Source organism: Neomonachus schauinslandi, chromosome X (assembly GCF_002201575.2).
Source record: "Neomonachus schauinslandi chromosome X, ASM220157v2, whole genome shotgun sequence".
Classification (NCBI taxonomy): Eukaryota; Metazoa; Chordata; class Mammalia; order Carnivora; family Phocidae; genus Neomonachus; species Neomonachus schauinslandi.
The window spans coordinates 114,293,191-114,311,735 of NC_058419.1; positions in this window are offsets into that span (position 1 = coordinate 114,293,191).

The window sequence follows — 18,545 nt, forward strand, 5'->3', positions numbered from 1 at the left end:
AAAGAACTTTGTAAAACCAAATCAAACCATGTCAGTCTCCTGCTCATAATCCTCCAATGGCCGTCCCTGTCATAGTCAGAATAAAACCCAAACTCCTTCCCAAAGCCGAACAGTTTTATATAATTTGGTCCACGCTTTTCTCTCTGACTCTCACTCGTTCCGCTCTGGCTACCCCCCACCCACCCAGTCTTCATCCTGGTCTCTATAAGTGTCAAATACTGTGCCTTCAGAGATGCTGTCCCTGATCACCTCACCTGAAACAGCTACCAGCTGCCCACTCAGTGTCCATCTCTTCCTGCCTTTTTTCCCCATAATACTTGTCATTCACCTTATATATTTATGGTGGGTTTTCTTCTCATGAATATATTACTATATTCTTGATTGCAAAGTTTATTGTGTGACAGCTTAGAAAAGTCTATTTATAATGTTTTCTAAAACACGAATAAAATTTTAATGGTTCCAATAAGAATTTAAAGTAAATAACAGGTCTCAGTTTGGGGTACCTGGCTGGCTCAGTCGGTAGAGCATGCAACTCTTGATCTCGGGGCTGTGAGTTCAAGCCCCATGTTGGGTGCAGAGATTACTTAAAAAGAAAAAAAAAGAAAAAGAAAGAAATTGTGGGGAAAAAAATAATAGGGTCTCAGTTTTCTTTTATCTTCAAAATGGCAGTGGTAGTGGTGAACTTAGTTTGAAAATCTTCATTGTTTATCTGTCCTCACTAGAATGCAAGTTCTATGAGGACACAAACTTTGTCTGTCTTGCTCACTTCTATACCCCCAGTACATGTAATAGTGTCCAGCATTAAGATAATGTTTAATAAGCATTAACAAAATTATTTAATTGATGAATTCATAAGTCAACGGGTATATACTTACATATGCACTGACCCTGGGGCAGCTGGAAAACCTGGGTTCACTACCTGGCCACATCCATTTACCCATGTTCCATACAACTGTTATCATTTCCTACTTTTATCTGATGAAAAATGAACTCTTCCCAAATAAAGAAATCATCAAAACACAGTGGTGTGGGGCGCCTGGGTGGCTCAGTCGTTAAGCGTCTGCCTTCGGCTCTGGTCATGGTCCCAGGGTCCTGGGATCGAGTCCCACATCGGGCTCCCTGCTCGGCGGGAAGCCTGCTTCTCCCTCTCCCACTCCCCCTGCTTGTGTTCCTGCTCTCGCTATCTCTGTCTCTGTCAAGTAAATAAATAAAATCTTAAAAAAAAAAAATCAAAAAAACACAGTGGCGTAAGAAGAACCCAGACTGGCACTGCTGTGGAAAGAAGAAGAGATGGGGTCAGGGACTCTTCCGAGAGGTGCTGGCACCTCAGCGAACCAGGTAAAGCAAAGTGGGAAGCAAATTCGAGCACAGAACAGAGAGAGCAGACCAGTTGACAACCAAGTTAGTCAGTTGGGTCGTGATGTCTCTCTCTGAACCGAGAGTACATGAAGGGAAACAGGTTTGATGGGGAGTTTAATTTTGATCATTTTTGCTGCCTTTGCACTATGTACCAGTTCAATGATATAACTAACTGATCAATGCTCTAGCTCTGGAAAACGAAACCGACAAAAATATTTCTTTGTTCTTTTTTTTTTTAAATTTTATTTATTTATTTTAGAGAGAGCGCACAAGCAGGGGAAGGGGCAGAGGGAGAGAGAGAATCTCAAGCAGATGCCCTGCTGAGCATAGAAGCCCAACGCAGGGCTCAATCTAACAACCCTGAGATCATGACCTGAACTAAAACCAAGAGTTGGACGCTTAACCCACTGAGCCACCCAGGGGCCCCTATTTCTTTGTTCTTCATGTGGTAGGCCCATTAGTTATTCATCTTGTAATCTCTGTAGCTTGGTACAGTGCCTGCCACATAATAACTGATTAATTTCTTTCCTTGAATTACATTGAATCTTCTGATAGATACATTTTTGGTAAAGTTTTAATTAATCTCAGGTTGACAAATACGAATTGCTTTTCTTTCCTTTTCATTAGAGGTCTCTAATAACATTCTAAGATCCTCTTCTTGAGTTTCTATACATTCTTCTACACATTTTTACCTCCATGTCAACAAGCACTTTCTTTGCATAGCATATGCTCCATAAATAGGTATTCTTATGGGAATATTTATTCTCTTCTGATTCAAACATGTGCCAAATACAAAGATCCAGCTTTAGAATAGGGATCAGTAAACGATTTTCTATAAAGGCCCATACAGTCTCTTGTCAAAACTACTTAACAGTCATTGTGGCACAAAAGCGGCCACAGACAATACATAAACATGTAAAAATACATGGTCATGTTTCAGTAAAACTTTATTGTAAAAGCAGGAAGCAGGCTGTATTTGACCCTCAGGCTGTAGGTTGCCAATCTCTGCTATAGAGTCATATAAACACAAGTATATATAGGCATACATGTAAATAATATATAGATATGTACAAGTTATAAAACTCATTTTAGCAATTTTGAGGAGGAAAAAAGATCAAGATCATATTCTTACAAGACTGACTGAAATAAAACCTTTTCTAAACTATACTACATTCGTTTCTCTTTTATATTTAACAACATCAGATTCAAAGCACACCCCATAAGAAAAGACCAGGGGATCATTTCTGATCTTCCTCACTGCCAGCATTCTCCGATGTTATTGACAAGTGTTCTCTTTTCAAAAAGCTGCAGCCCAAATAATTCCTTTCATCTTCATTTTCACAGAGCAAGTTAATACCTAATTTAAATGCCAACTCAATTAAAGATGAAAATCTCAAGTTAGTATTGACACCATTGGAAAAAAGGGCTAACCTCTCAGACTTGACTGATTTTTTTATAGTTTTTAAAGAAACCCAAATCTAATATTGTTTGTCATGTTGCCCACCAACCGGAGGTAGGACTGAGTCACCGGGATCTGTCTCTCTCTGTGCTATAAAAAGAAGCTTAATGTTCTGGTCAGGAACCACTGAAACTTAGTATTGATTTTCCGTGCTCAATTTCTCTTCTAAGTCTTGGTCTTTCACTTGAAGATAATTTCATTACTATCAGGAAGCTCGGGCAACGTGGAATGAACAGTAGGAAACTAAGTTCTTTAAACGGATTTGGCCTCTTACTTCCATCTGCTAGCTTAGCCAGGCTGGTTTCCTCAGTTAAAACGTGGTGCTTCACGACCTCTAGAGGAATATCCTTTTGAACATATATAGTGCTTTTGGAAGAATTTAAAATTACCTCTCATAGCAAATAATTAACTGAACATCCATGGGCAAATTGGAAAGATCTTGCTTTCCAGCCTTCTCTCTATGTATTTGATTTATTGATATCTGAGGCTCTTGCCAATTATTGGCAGAAACGAATTGGTTCAATGACAATTCAATCCCCTGTTTTTTTGTGAGGTAGCAACTCTTGAGCAACCATGCTCTTAATCACATCTCTCCCACAAGAAGGTAGAACACAAAGCTTTCTGTAAAAGTTTGGTCTTCAAAGGAAAAAACAAAAACAATGAAAATGTCCAGCAATAGGGAAATTGTTAGATAACTTACAGCAAATTCATACGGAATATTCATTCATTATTCTTTCAACAAATGTTTATGAGGCACGTGTTATGTGCCAAGCACTTTTCAGATACTGGGGAAAACAAAAGTGAAATAACACCAAAAGGATCTCTAATCCCTGCCCTCTTGGAACTTACATTCCAAAGGAGAAAAACAGCAAAAGCCAAGTAAATAGATAAATGAATAAAGATAATTTCACAAAGCAGTAAGTGCTAAGAAGGAAAAAATGTGATGTTCTGGAAGGATTAGAAAGCAAAGAAATGTCTTTTCATAATATGTTTAGTGGTAAAAGTTAGACTATAAAACATTAAGATCCCAACTACATAAAATCATACATTTAAAATATCCTTGAAGAAAATGTTTTAATATTAATAAAAATTATCTCTGAGTTGTGGGATTATGGATATCATTTCAGATAGTATAGGCTAGGTCTTGCTGCAGTAACAAATAACTTTACTATTTCAGGGGCTTTAAACAGCAAAGGTTTATTTTTCATCATCCAGGTTCTGTTGATGGTTCTAGGTGACTCTCTTAGACAGCTATCCTCTTTCTGAAGGCTCAGTGTTACATGGCAATACCAGCGTGGGTTTCCATGATCACTGAGGTGGGGTAGAGAGAGGTGGGGATTCAGACACTGGCAATTAAATGCTCTTACTTATCAGTGATACATGAACTTCCACTCACATTTCATTGGCTAATGCAAGTGCCTAACTTCAAGGGGGTAGGGAAATACTATCCAACATGTGCCTAGAAGGAAAGGAGAAGCAATGACTGGTACACAGGGTAACATGGGCCCACAAGTATTTTTTACTTTCTTTTTTATACTTTTCTATGTTTTTCATATTGGTTTAGTGAATGTATTTGCTTATGAGTGAGGAGGAAAAGGGTTTTCTGTGAAAGAAAACTGACCCAGATTAAAAGCAAATTATTCTGTGATTAGGTAATTCCCTGGGGGGAACTGTTCTCAAACTTTGAAATACCACTCATACCCTAAACAAGAAGAGGTAGCCTGTGGCTTTCTGATCAATTCATCAAGTTCTTAGAAGTGATAGGAATTAAACATTTATTGGGTGCCCCTTTCCTTTAAAGGCTTAGATATGCCTGTAGTTATTCAATATAATATGGTTTTAATAACAGGATTGGAAAAGGTCACAATGTGATAATTTATGAATTTGGGGTCCTGTCCTCTGTAGGTGAGCATTTGTATGTTAGTCTTGACTACCCCATTAAACATTCTGGCAGAAGAGAAAAACGAAACTAAAACAGCTCTGGCCTGCAGTTAGTTCTAGATGAGAAGGAAGTGAGGGCAGAACCTCTTCCCAGCATGCAGCACACTTCTGTGCACTTGTTCATGGCAAGTGTTTAATCCATTTTGGTTAAACTGACTTGAGAAAATTAAAGCGTCACAAGAAACAGACATTAGGGATGCCTGGGTGGCTCAGTCAATTAAGTGTCTGCCTTCAGCTCGGGTTGTGATCCCAGGGTCCTGGAATCAAGTCCTTTGTTGGGCTCCTTGCTCGGCGGGGAGCCTGCTTTTCCCTCTGCCTGCCACTCCCCCTTCTTGTGCACGTGCTCTCTCTCTCTCCCACTCTCTCTCTCTCTCTGACAAATAAATAAACAAAATCTTAAAAGAAAGAAAGAAAGAAACAGACTTTGGACAAAAAACTAAGGGTTTGGTTATTTTATAGCAATGATTCTCAACTGGAAGTGATTTTGCCCTCAGGGGACATTTGCTAAAGTCCAGAGACATTTGTGGTTGTCACAACTTTTAGAGGGGGTGGGGGCAGAGATGGTGGTGTTGGCATCTAGTGAGTATAGGCCAGTGATGTTGCTGAACATCTTGCAATGCACAGGACAGTATCCCCTGCCGCACACACGTAGACAACAAAAAATTATTCTGTTCCAAATGTCAACAGTGCCGAGGTTGAGAAAGCCTGTTTTAGGTCAGGTTCAGAGCTGTTACCGAGGGTATCTCTGAGCTCCAAAATCACCCCAGAAACTGAAGTTTTCTGCTCCTTTGTCCATCAACCAACATAAAGTCCTCTCAGTCTTGTAGATTCCCACTATATTCTTCCTAACTTTCTGGAACAGAGTGAGGGGGCTTTGTCTTCCCCTTCTCCCTCAGCATTAATAAGTCTATATACACTGATGTCATAATATCCCTCTACATGGAAGCCCGGTGTTGATATGCAGCATTAGTCATTGAATCTCACAGAAGCTCATCAGTGTCTCCAGCCAAATCTTCCTCTTTGTTCTGATTTAAATAAAGCCTCTTTAAAAGGGCTCTTCTAAAAGCAATCCAGTAAGATGCTACAAAGTATGCCAAATCCAATTACTTTCTGCATTCTTGCCTACTATTTGGAAAAACCAGTCCTCCCTAAGCCACTAAGGTCATTCAAAAAACATGCCAAGGTGACCACATTAAAAGAAGTGGAATCTTAATGAAGGCCCTGACACCCACAAGATACTAATGAGGGGGCAGGATTGGCCTCTTAGTCAACAGTCTCAAGCGTGCCCAGAATATTAACAGACATTTTTTATTTGGAGGCAAATGGCTCTCTCACAACAACAGAGATGATCCACTAATGTCTGATTCAGATGCTTTGTCACAGAATGAATCAGCAGAGCTGTTAAAAAGTACTGCAATAGTATACAGCATGAACAATACTGGCTTTCAATGTGTTCTCTGTTTTCATGGAAGCAGTTTTCTTTTGGCTCAGAAGCTGATATGTGGTCCACTCTGATGATGTTTTCTACCTCTCACCAAGCAAAGTGCATTAACCGGGTGGGCAAGGAGCATTAAGGATGCTATGGAAGCCACAGGTGAGGATGGAGGATAGATGCTCTGTCTCCCTGTGTAGTCCAACTCTCTTACCCAAGACATTGAGGGTAAAATGCTAAAGACAAGTGCATTTATTTTCTATGATGCAGAACAAATTACCACAAACTTAGTGGCTTAGAACAACATACATTTATTATCCCACAGTTTTCATGGGTCCTTAGCTGGGTCTCCTGCAATCAAAGTGTTGGTGGGAAGAGGGGTCTCATCAGAGGCTCATGGACTTCTTCCAAGCTCACTCAGGTTGTTGGCTGAATTCAGGTCCTTGTAGTTGGAGGACAGAGGCTCTCAACTCCTAGAGGACATCCCTTTCCATAGTTGTTCACAATATGGCTGTTTGCTTCTTCAAGGCTAGGAGGAGTGCCTGCTTCAAGTCTCCTCTTTCAGGCAAGGTCTGCACCCTCTTTTATAGGGCTCCCCAGATTAGATCAAGACCAGCCGGGATTTTCTCCCTTTTGATTAACTCAGAGACAACTGCTTGGGGACATTCATTACATCTGCAAAATCCTTTCACCTTGGCCATACCCACACTCAAGGGAGAGGATTACACCAAGGTGTGGATTCCAGGGGGTGGGAATCAGGAGAATCACCTTACAACACTGCCTCCCACAACAGACTTGTGCCTGTTGAAGCTGACTGCACTGACTGAGAAAGAGTGTATATATATCGGACATCAGAATTCATATCCAATCCAATAGGACGACAGCTTAGAATAATAAGTCAAAAGTAGCACAAAGAAACTTGAGACCCATACTTAGCTTTTAACACAGGAGAACTAGCTTAAAAGCAGTTCCTGGAAAAAAGACTTGGGTTTTAATTGTTTATAAGCGCAATAAGTAATGTTTGCATAGTGTGATTTTTTTAAAGCTCAAAATGTAATTACAGAGCAATAATAAATATATAGCGTCCAGATCAAGAAAGAAAACATAAACAGTGAGCATGGTATCACACGTACCAAACTGCATCTGGAAAATTTTTTTGGCAGTTCCAGGTTTGACATTTTAAGCTGAACGTTACTCAAAGGAAACCTTGAAATCAAATCATATGAAAAATGTTTGAAGGAACTATGGATGTTTATAAAAGAAACTGAAGAGGAAACAGAATTGCAACTGTGTACAAGTTGAGGAAACAGAAGTAAGACTCATAGATGAGAGTTACAAGAAAACATATTTTACTTCAGTATAAGAAATATAGTTCTAGGGGCGCCTGGGTGGCTCAGTCGTTAAGCGTCTGCCTTCGGTTCAGGTCATGATCCCGGGGTTAAGCGTCTGCTTTCAGCTCAGGTCATGATCCCGGGGTGAGGATGGAGGGATCGAGCCCCACATCGGGCTCCCTGCTCCGCTCCCTCTCCCACTCACTCTGCTTGTGTTCCCTCTCTCGCGGTGTCTCTCTCTGTCAAATAAATAAATAAAATCTTAAAAAAAAAAAAGAAATATAGTTCTACTATGTAGAGTTGTATACAAAGGAAATAACTTGTGGGAAAGAGAACTAATATTCAAAGCTAATCCCATCCACGGATGCTCTTGATTCCTTTCCTACCTCCATTAATTATGTCCTTTCTCGCTTTACCTTTACCCAACCCATCTTCTCATTGGTGATCACGCATAGGTTTTCCCCATCACATACATAAAGTAAACGTCTTTGGCCTCACATTCCACCAACTACTCCCTCCTTCTCCCATCCCCTTTGAAGCCTGAGAGAGTGGTATGTGCTTGTGATCTGCCCTCCATAGCCTTCACTCCTCTATCAGTCCACCCAGTCTGGCTTTAGCCCCGCCAAGCCACCCAAACAAAGCTTTGTAATGTCACTGTGGATAAATGCTCTTTGCAATTTCTCTTGCATGACATTATTGACCACATCCTCCCTTTTGAAATAATCTTTCCTTGGTTTCTCCAATATTATACTTTCTTGCCACTTCTCAGACCCCTCTGGCCACTCTTCTAAGCCTCCTTTGTGGTCTCCCTCACATCTAACGTACACTGATGTGCACTGATGTTCCACCAGGCTCTGTCCTGGGTCTACTCTGTTCTCTTTTTACATGGTATCCTTTGCTGTTTCAGTGACTCCTAGTGTTCTAATTGCCATTTATACCTTGTGAGACCTTACTTCCAGGGTAACTCTCTCTTTTCAGAAATTTATGTCTCTATCAGCAAAGACCAACTGGAGGGCTTCACTGGAAACCCCCAGAGTCACCTGAAACTCATTGTGCCCAAACTTGCAACCATAATAATCCCCCACCTTGGCCCACCCCCGACCCAAACTCTCCTCCTTCAGGCTCCCCATTTCAGAGAATGGTTGGCAAGATGTCATCCTGGTCCTCACTCTCATCCTTACCATTTCTTCCTAGCCCGTCAGTCTGCAAGTCCTGAGGACACTCTCCAGATCCATCTGATTTTTTCCATTCCCACTGATACTACCTCAATTCAAACCATCAACTTCTAATGATTATATCGTTAGCATCACCTTTAACTTCACTAACATCTATTGAATGATTACCATGTACCAGGGACTGTTCTAGTACCATAAATATATATACACACATATATAAATGTATATGTGTGTATATATATTAATATATACTCCTCAAAACAACCCTATGAGAATAGGTACTCTTATTTCTCCCATTTTATAGAGGTAGAAATTGGGAAACTAAGGCCCAGAGAGATTAAGAACCCTCCCCATGTTCACACACCTAGTAAGTGAAAAACCAGGATATGGACATGCAAGCTTAACCAGTTCACAACATGTTGTAAGGCCTAATCAAATCTTTCCTGAATTAATAAACTAAACGGATTAAGTAAATTCTAGCTGATTGAATGCAAAAGGGATTTTGGCTGTGGGTGATAGATTGGACTACAGAAGTATTTCTCAGTTAGTTGCCTTTGGGTAGAACTTTAAAAATTTCCTATCAATTGTGGTCTCATATTTTTGTCTAATACAACACCACATACTTGGTTTTCACAGCAATATCAAATACAATAAAAGTTTCTAAACACTTACTCTCTATTTCTGTACTCAATCGTTACGGTCCAGTAAGAGATTGTGGACTGGCACCAGTCCGTGAATTGCACTTTGAGTTCCACTGGATTAGAGGACCCATGGGGTCTCTTCCAATTTGAAAACTATATTTTCTTTTTTTTTTTTAAGATTTTATTTATTTATTTGACACAGAGAGAGAGAGAGCACAAGCAGGGGGAGTGGCAGGCAGAGGCAGAAGGAGAAGCAGGCTCCCTGCAGAGCAGGGGGAGCCCAATGTGGGGCTTGATCCCAGGACCCTGGGATCAGGACCTGAGCCAAAGGCAGTCGCTTAACCAACTGAGCCACCCAGGCGCCCAAAGATTATATATTCTGTAGCATTATAATCAAAACCCAAAGGGGCAAAGTCTTCTCCCTTGAGAGTTAATAATGAGCCAGTGAAAGTCATTTACTCTAAATTTACCAACCAGAAGAGTGGTATATGCTAAGTGCTGTGGTGAGGAACCACATATACATTTAAAAAGATGCAGAATACATGTTCCTCAATATTAGCATAAATCTAGTAGGGTGGATTTGACCAATACCTCCAAAATGAGGAAGAGAGAAGAGTGTGGTTCAGAATATGTCCTATAAGAATATACAGACAGAAGATCTCCTTCAGGTAGCAATTATTAGGGGATATTTTAAATACGGAAGGCTATTCAGCAGTTTTTTTAAACAATTGAGACTTGTGGGGCGCCTGGGTAGTGCCAGTCGGTTAAGTGCCGAACTCTTGGTTTCGGCTCAGGTTGTGATCTCAGGGTCATGATCTCAGGATTGTGAGATCGAGCCCTGTGTCAGGCTCCAAGCTCAGTGCGGAGTCTGCTTAAGATTCTCCCTCTCCTTCTGCCCTCCCCCCCATGCTAGTGCATGCGTGTGCTCTCTCTCTAAAAAAATGTTAAGATAAAATTAAAATTGAGACTTGTTCACACATACTGAAAGTGAAATATATCCAAGAGATTTTAAGTGAAAAAAGCAGCCAAATATGGTCAACCTGTGTAAATTGCTATTGCCAATTTTATATCCAATGAGAAACTTGTATTTGGAATATACAAAGAAGTCTTACAACTCATTTATAAAAAGACAAATAACCCTATTAAAAAATTGGCAAAGGATCTAGACATTTCTCCAAAGAAGACATAAAAATGGCCGATAAGCACATGAAAATATGTTCAAAATCATTAGTCATTAGGGAAATGCAAATCCAAATTACAATGAGATTCCACTTTATACCCACTAGGATGGTTATAATCAAAAAGATAGACAATAACAAGTGAAGAAATTGGAACCCTCATATATTGCTGGAGGGAATGTAAAATGGTGCAGCCATTTTAGAAAACAGTTTGGTAGTCCCTCGGAATGTTAAACACAGAGTTACCACAGGGCCTAGCCATTGCACTCTTAGATACATATGCAAGAGAAATTAAAACATACATCCACACAAATGTTCATAGCAGTGTTGTTCTAAATTGTTAAAAATAGAAACAACCCTAATGTCCACAAAGAGACAAATGATGAATGGATAAATGAAATGTGATATATCAAAATAATAAAATATTATTTAGCAATAAAAGGAAATGAAGTACTAATACATGCTGTAACATGGATGAACCTTTCAAATATTATGCTAAGTGAAAGAAGCCAGTCACAAGGGATCACATATTGTATGATTCCATTTATATGAAATGTCCAGAATAGGCAAATCCATAGACACAGAAAATAGATTAGTGGTTGCCAGGGGCTGAGAGGAGGAGGGAATGGGGAGTGACTGCTAATAGGCACAACATTTCTTTATGGAGGGATGAAGATGTTCTAATATTATATTGTGGTGACAGCTACACCTCTGTGAATATATAAAAAAATTTGAACTGTACATTTTAAATGGGTAAAATGTATGTATGTGAATTATATCTCAATAAAATTGTTTTGTTTTTTTTTTAAGATTTTTTATTTATTTATTTGACAGAGAGAGACACAGCGAGAGAGGGAACACAAGCAGGGGGAGTGGGAGAGGAAGAAGCAGGCTTCCTGCCGAGCAGGGAGCCCAATGCAGGGCTCGATCCCAGGACCCCAGGATCATGACCTGAGCTGAAGGCAGACACCTAACGACTGAGCTACGCAGGCGCCCCTCAATAAAATTGTTAAAATAATTTGTTTTTATGCATCTCTAAACTTAAAGCTATGACCCACTGTTCACTAACTCCACTAGCGTTACAAAAAGTAAAGGATTAAAACTGAGAGTGATTTTATCTGCATAAGCACAGCTTAGTGAAATGCCTAAAGCGAAAAATTAGTACAACAGGTTGATGCAAGACTATGTTTTATTAAAAATAATAACATACCAGGGGCTCCTGGTTGGCTCAGTTGTTAAGCGTCTGCCTTGGCTCGGGTCATGATCCCAGGGTCCTGGGATTGAGCCCCACGTCGGGCTCCCTGCTCGGCGGGGAGCTTGCTTCTCCCTCCCTCACTCCCCTTGCTCGTGTTCCCTTTCTCGCTGTATCTCTCTCTGTCAAATAAATAAAAAAATCTTAAAAAAAAAAATAATAACATACCCTTTAAAATACAAGTTCCTCTCTTGCCTCTGAAAATTAAAAGCTATTCAGCTATTTGTATTTCTGAAAGTAAAGTGTTTTGACAGTTCCTAATTGTGAGATATATGGAATAAATATCTCAAGAAAATCTATTGAAAAAGAACTATTCCAGGGGTACCTGGGTGGCTCAGTCAGTTGAACGTCTGCCTTTGGCTCATGTCATGATCCCAGGATCCTGGGATTCAGCACTGCATCAGGCTCCCTGCTCAGTTGGGAGTCTGCTTCTTCCTATCCCTCTGCCCTCTCCCCCCAACTCATGCACGCGCTCTCTCTCTCTCTCTCTAATAAATAAATAAAATCTTTAAAAAAAAAAAAAAGGAAAGAAAAAGAACTATTCCATAAAATCTTAGAACCAGAGCTCACTCCAAGCAGGCAAGAGGTTGAACGGGCAGCATGACCATCACTTGAACATGTGACTTATCTACTTCGGGTCATTGTATACTCTGGAAACCAAGACATGTTCTTTAATTTTCAGTTTGAAATAATTTCACATTTAGAGAAAAGTTGCAAAAAAATATTAAAAGAATTTCCATGTACCCATTATCCATGTCCATATTTACTAATTTTAAATAATTTGTCACATTTGCTTTAATCATAATCTCTCTCTTTCCTTCCACCCCCCCCACTTTTTTTCCTGAACCTTGCAGATAGCATGCACATTTACCCCTTAATCCTTCAGTGTGGATTTCCTATGTATCCTAACATATTCCTAACATATAATCTTATATAACTACACTACAGTTGTTGAAACCAGAAAAATTAGCATTGATGCAGTATTTTATCTTATCTATGTCCATGCTCTAATTTTACTGATTGTTTCAACAATGTACTTTACAGCAATTTTTTTTAGTACAGGATCTAGTCCAGTATCACACACTGCATTTAGTTGTCATGTATATTTAGTCTCCTCCAATCTGGAACAATTCCTAAGACTTTCATTTTTATTTTTGTCTTTCATCAATACTTTTTTAGTATTTTTTTATTTTTATTTTTTTATTGAAGGATAATTAACATACAGCATTACATTAATTTAAGGTATACAATATGGTGATTCAACAATTCTATATACTTCTCAGTGTTCATCAAGATCATAAATATTTTTTAAAATTATTTATTTATTTGAGAGAGAAAGCATGAGTGGGGGGTGAAGGGGCAGTGGGAGGGGGAGAAGCAGACTCTCCGCTGAGCAGGGAGTCCGACACAGGGCTCGATCCCAGGACCCCGGGATCATGACCCGAGCCAAAGGCAGATGCTTAACCAACTGAGCCACCCAGGTGCCCCAAAATCATAAGTATTTTTATTTAACTCAGTATTTGTAAAGAGTATGGGCCAATTATTTTACAAAATATCCCTTGATATGGGTAGGCCTAATATTTTCTCATGATTTGATTCAAGTAATGCATATCTGGCTGGAATACTACGTAAGTGATGTTGTGTCTTTCTCTGGGTCTCATATCTGGAGGCACATGATGCCCATTTGGCCTTATTGGTGATGTTGATTTGGGTCATTTGGTTAAAGTCTGCTTCCTTCACTGTATATAGGTTTTTTTCTTTCGTAACTTATAAGGAATTAATGAGGAGATACTTTGAGACTATGTAAATACCCTATTCCTCATTAAGCTCCCTTTCTCCTTGATTTAGCAAGAGAATTTAAAATAAGCCTCACAATTTAAAAAATAGTCTCAACAACACAAAGAAATGGAAAGACATTCCATGTTCATGGATTGGAAGAACAAATATTGTTAAAATGTCTATACTACTCAAAGCAATCTACAGATTTAATGCAATCCCTATCAAAATACCAACAGCATTTTTCACAGAACTAGAACAAAAAATTCTAAAATTTATATGGAACCACAAAAGACCCCAAATAGCCAAAGCAATTTTTAAAAAGAAGAACAAAACTGGAGGTATCACAATTCTAGACTTTAAGTTATATTACAAAGCTGTAGTAATCAAAACAGTATTGGTACTGGCACAAAAATAGACACATAGATCAGTGGAATGGAATAGAAAACCCAGAAATAAGCCTACAATTATATGAACAATTAATCTTCAACAAAGCAATAAAGAATATGCAATGGAAAAAAAGACAGTCTCTTCAACAAATGGTTCTGGGAAAACTGGTCAGCTACATGCAAATGAATGAAACTGGATCAGTTTCTCACACCATACACAAAAATAAACTGAAAATGGATTAAAGACCTAAGTGTGAGACTTGCAACCATTAAAATCCTAGAAGAAAACACAAGTGGTAATGTCTCTGACATGGGCCATAGCAACATTTTACTAGATATGTCTCGGAGGCAAGGGAAATAAAAGCAAAAATAAACTATTGGGAGTACATCAAAATAAAAAGCTTCTGCACAGCAAAGGAAACAATCAACAAAACTAAAAGACAACCTATGGAATGGAAGAAGGCATTTGCAAGTGACATATCTGATAAAGGGTTAGCATACAAAATATATAAAGAACTTATAAAACTCAACACCCCCCCCAAAAAAAACCACTTAAAAGATGGGCAGAAGACATGAACAGGCATTTCTCCAAAGAAGACTTCCAGATGGCCAACAGACACATGAAAAGATGTTCAACATCACTCATCATCAGGGAAATGCAAATCAAAACCACGATGAGATATAACCTCACACCTGTCAGAATGGCTAAAATCAAAAACACAAGAGACAACAAGTGTTGGCGAGGATGTGGAGAAAAAGCAACCCTGGTGCACTGTTGGTGACAATGCAAACTGATATAGCCACTGTGGAAGACAATATGGAATTTCCTCAAAAAGTTAAAAGTAGTACTACCCTATCATTCAATAATCACACTACTGGGTATATACCCCAAAAATACAAATTCAAAGGAATACATGCATCCCTATGTGTATAGTATCATCATTTACAATAGCCAAATTGTGGAAGCAGCCCACATATCCATCAATAGATGAATGGATAAAGAAGTGGTATGTATATACAGTGGAACATTATTTAGCCATAAAAAGAATGAAATCTTGCCATTTGCAATAACATGGATGGAGGTAGAAAGTATAATGTTAAGCAAAATAAGTCAGTCAGAGAAAGACAATTACCATATTATTTTACTCATATATGGAATTGTAAAAACAAAACAAACAAAAGAAGGGAAAAAATGAGAGAGAGAGAGAGAGAGAGGCAAACCAAGAAAGAGACTCTTAACTCTAGAGAACAAACAGATGTTACCAGTGGGGAGGTAGATGGGGGAATGGGCTAAAGAGGTGATGGGGATTAAGGAGTGCACTTGTCAGATGAGCACTGGGTGATGTATGGAATTGTTGAATCACTATATTGTACATCTGGAACTAACAAACACTGTATGTTAACAAAAAATAAAAATAGTCTCAAAATTCTTGACATGTACAGAAATTGTCTTCTTGCTACCTGTTTGTATTGAAGTTGTCTTAGGTTATACAGACTTGGGAGGGCAGGAACTAGACTGTGAAACTTACTTGATAAGAATGCAATAGTGATATGTGTTCATAATAACAATGAAAAATTCCTAGCAGCAGTGAAAGATGAGCTTAGATTGGAAACTTCAAATATGATACATCCACTCCATGGAATGCTATGCAACCATTTCAAAAATGGAAATAGTTTTATACATATTGAAATTGAAATATCTCCAAGAAACATTCATGTGAAAAAGGCAGGATATATTAAAGTATGCAGAGTATAATCCCATTTATGCTTTTTAAAACTATATTTGTACTTTTACATATTAATGTATGTAAATTTATAAAGACTAGCTTGAAAGAATACACACCAAACTGTTAACAGTAATTACCTCTCTAGAGGCAAGTGGGAAAATGGAAAGGGCACAGTGCTTGCTCTGTGGGGAATAAGACATTCATTTTTTAGTCTAGACACCTCTGTTTTTAGAAGAGGAATGTATTTATGTTTTACTAAAGTATATATATTTTTAAAACATATATTTGCTAAAAACACCTACATTAGCATGATTTTCAAGATTTCTTTTGACAGTCTGATTACAATTCTTGCGAATAAAAGGACTTGCAGATAAATGAAGTTTCCTTTACCTCTATTTTGCTGATATATATGTGATATGTATATTATGATGTGTATATCTACATATATGTGTGATATGTTTACAGTGCTTCTGAAAAATCATTTTCTACCATTCCCCAACATTCCCAACTTTCACAGTTGGGGTTACTTAACCTATAGAGATTTCAGTTAATCATATTGAACTTATCAGTACTCTAGCAAACCAATAATTTAATTAGCCTCCAAGAACATTTACTAAACAGACCTCAGACATTTGCCCAGGGAAGTAGCAATGTGAGAGTACAGAGTTAACACAGTCACTCTTTGTCATTTCTATTGTGATTTATATGGAGGGTGTCACATACCATTTTACTTATAGTGGCTGCTATTTTTTAACTTGTTATTCATGGAAAATTTCAAAAATATACAAGAGTAAACTGTACCTCAATGTATCCATCATCCAGTTTTAATAATTATCAACTCAGTTAATTTTTTTTCATCTCCCCCTCACCACCACCACTGTTGGGGGACAATTCTCCATGGGTCTCTTGTGTTTCTCCATATTTTGTGACCAGAGGTTCTGACTGCCTTGTTATGGACTCTTTTCAAGGATGCTTGTATAGTAAACAGTATTGGACAATAAAGATAGTGTCTCTCTTTAGAGCAGAGGGCAGATTTGTTTACTGACCAGTATAACAAAGATAATATCTCCCTCTGGGGCAAGGTTAGGCAGGTGTACTTACTTCCCATTATAAAAGATTCAGGCTTTCTAAAGTCAGAGGTCCCCAGCTGTGATGCAAGCCTACTGCTTGCACAACATCCACCTGGGCCACTTCACTTTGCCCCTTGGGACTTGGAAAGCAAGAGGGATCTGATGTGAACATGAAAGTCATGCTGCTTGCTATTCAGTGAATAATAAAGTCCTTTACCTCTGACCCAAGGGTTTCATGTCTTCTGCCAGCATCCATGAAACTGTGGCAGACTAACTTGTGAGCTTGCAAGTGGGGTAAAACCTAAGACTCTTCAAAGTTCTTGACATCTACTTCCTCTTTCCCATATTTTTTTGAACAAATCCCAGACACTACAGTATTTCATCCATAAATATTTTGGTAGGTAGAAACTATTTTGAATATTCTTTGAAACTATTACAATCAAAGATGATGGAACTTAATTCCACACAAGTGTTTATATACATACACTAACACCCCAGGGACCAAGTTTGGTAACTACAGGCCCATGATCCCTTCCTCCAAAGAAATTCTTGGGACTAAATATATTTCAAAATCCAGACTTCAGATTTTAAGAAGGTCACAGAGAATGTAAATGATATATTAAATAACATTGGCAATGGGCTTCGGACAGCATACAATAAGCAAACATGGACATTTTTGCCATGAAACATGAATATTCACACAAAGTAGGATAGAGACTGTAATTAATCTTTCTTCAGTTTAGCTCCAACTTTGTCACCAAATATGTTACAAAAAACTGTTGCTTGTCAGAGTTTAGGAATTTTCAGGACTCCAGGTAAGAAACTACGGACCTGAACTTCTTTTATCAGGTTCAAGATTTAGGCCCTCAGCATCCTGATAAGCAGGACCATTATGAAACAAAAACAAAAACAAAAAAACTTTTCAAAGACCTTTTGTAGTGAGTTTGGCCTCTTTTAAAAATAGACAGGGCCAAAATGAAGTTCTTTAATACATTGATAAGATTTCAAATCACATGTACTAATTTGACTATAATAATGATGTGTAATATTTTACCATGTTTCCATTTTGTGAGCATTAAACATTTCTGAGCTCTCATGATCAAAGTGGAAAATGAATGATAAAGTCATTGATGAATTCAGATAAAAAAAGATCACATACAAACATTAGAAGGCAGGATGTTTAATCAAGGATGAATATAAAAGGGACCTTGGCCAGATCAAATCATGTCTGGATGATTAGGCTTTATTTATAGCTGTGTTCACACAGCAAAAGGAACAAGACTCACAGTCTGTACACAAATTGTGTTCATGTAAGATGGAGAAAGCACGATGCCCAGGAAGCATTTTTTCTTCTGTTCTCCTGCTAAGTATAGGCTGATAAACTTGAAGCTAACATGGATGAGTTTAGGACAGATAAGAACATGGTCCCAGAACACTTGATTGCTCTAAATAATATCTACTCTTTGGGTTTCATGACTGCATTTTTGAGTAGGAGGAAAGAATATCGCTTTATTTATTGAGTATCTACTATGTATCATTTGCCGGGTGATTTATTTGTACTGTTATCCTAATAAGAACAAAGAAAGTAAAGTTCAGGGAGACTGAATAATCTAAATGAATGAATGAATGAATGATGACTTTGTGTGGACAAGCATTTGTTACAGTTTGCTAGGTGCCAGGCATTGCTATATATATTTTCAATACACAGATGAATGTATTGAATAAATAAATGTATATATAGATGAAGGTCCAGGACTCCAAGTTTCAGAGAGTTCCCATTTTAGTAGGAAAGACAGATATGTAAGCACATACTTA